The 1875-nt window shown below is 49.2% G+C and overlaps 1 pseudogene; it reads left to right on the top strand.

Annotated features, from left to right (window-relative positions):
• The first annotated feature begins 936 nt into the window (after positions 1-936).
• On the top strand, positions 937-1875 carry LOC103607471 (annotated as a pseudogene).

The raw sequence follows: 1875 nt of genomic DNA, 5'->3' as shown, positions 1-1875 counted from the left end.
CAATCAGCCCAAGCTAGTAGGTGATTGAACCAGAGCTCAAACCCAGCTGGTCTACCTTCAGAGCACACTCACTCTTCTTTTTGTGGAATGTTAAAATGTAAAACCAGTAAAGAACATAGTAGTTGCTTGGAAAATAACAGTCATTGTGGTGGAGAAAATCAGTGCTGATTACAGGTGGGGTCATACGATCCATGTTCATCAATGGGAGGCGAGTGGACACTCGGTAGGTGTCACTTTCAGCACTTCCAGTCTGAGGCAACTAAGAGCACGTTTGTTGTCTCCCTCTATTATTCTCAGCAGAACTTCTAGAAACAAAAACCCTGAGGTGACAGAATTACAAGTCTGAAGCCACCTCTGTCCCTGAATTTCTTCTGCAGTACAGCCAAACAGGAGAGCCACTGAACATGCATTAACTGTGACGTGGGTGAGAATAAAGCTTTTTTATGTTTAGCTATTATAATTGGGCGTGTATTTCTTACTGCAGCATAACCTATTCTATCCTAACTAACTGAATCATTAAATGGAAATAATTATCATTTTTCTCAAACAAAATACAGATAAGCATGAAAAGGAAAGCTCGTGCAGTTGGTATAAAAATATAGACTTCTTTGTTCTTGAGCAACAGAAAAGACATTGTGAGAGTCCCTGCACCTGGAGCACCTGAGAGGAGCCAGGTCTGCACCTGCACCTGGAGCACCTGAGAGGACCTGGCTCTGCACCTGCACCTGGAGCACTTGGGGGGAGCTGGCTCTGCACATGTACTTGGAACACCTGAGAGGAACTGGCTCTGTACCTGAACCTGGAGCACCTGAGAGAAGCCAGCTCTGCACCTACACCTGGAGGACTAGCTAGCATTTACTCCCCAGGTGAGAGATTCTTCTTCTTGCCCTGACTTCCCTTCTCCAAATATTTAAAAAGAAAGAAAGAAAAAAGGCAATGAACCGCTCCCAAAAGAAACTAGTGAGGAGGTTATGACACAAAAACATCATCCAGCTGGTGGACCTTCTGCACGAGGAAAGCAAGAAAAAATGCATATGGTGATGAAGTACTGCATGGGCAGCATGCAGGAGGTGCTGGACAGTGTTCCCAACACGCATTCCCCATGTGCCAGGCCCACAGGTACTTCTGCCAGCTCATCAGTGGTCTCAAGTGACTGCCCAGGTGGGGCATCACCCATAAGGACATCAAGCAAAGCAACCTGCTGCTCACCACCAGAGGCACACTCAAGATCTCTGACCTGGGCATCACTGAGGCCCTGCACCTGTTCACTGTTGATGACATGTGCCAGACAAGCCAGGGCTCTCAAGCCTTCCAGCCACCCAAGATCACCAGCAGCCTGGACACCTTCTCTGGCTTCAAGATGGTCATTGTTCAGCTGGGGTCACGCTCTACATCATGATGAACCTGTACCACTTCAAGGAGGACAACATCTACAAGCCATTCGAGAACATCAGAAAGGTGAACATGACCGAGGACTGCAGCCCCCAGCTCTCCAAACTGCTGAAAGAGATGCTGGAGTACGAGCCCGCCAAGTGGTTCTCCATACGGCAGATCCAGCAGCACAGCTCATTCTAGAAGGAATACCTGCTGTCCGAGGCGCTCGTGCCCATCCTGCCGAAACTGGACGGGACCGGCACAGTGGCGCCAGTGAGACTGAGGACCTCTTCAACATCAAGAACACCATCATCTACACTCAGGACTTTGCAGTGCCCAGACAGTTCCCAGAAAAGGAAGAGGGTCAGAATGGACCTGTTGTGGCCATGTGCACGAACAGTGTGGAGTCTGCACAGCTTAGCACCAAATAATCCCCCTCCCCGCACAAGGCCTGCTCCTCAGCAGCAAGATCACTGGCTGTTGTCCTCTGAGTGGCAGTGA

Source organism: Galeopterus variegatus, unplaced genomic scaffold (genome assembly GCF_000696425.1).
Source record: "Galeopterus variegatus unplaced genomic scaffold, G_variegatus-3.0.2 Scaffold7452, whole genome shotgun sequence".
NCBI lineage: Eukaryota > Metazoa > Chordata > Mammalia > Dermoptera > Cynocephalidae > Galeopterus > Galeopterus variegatus.
The sequence above is the reverse complement of the archived record's forward strand: the minus strand, read 5'-3'. Positions and strand labels throughout refer to the sequence as shown.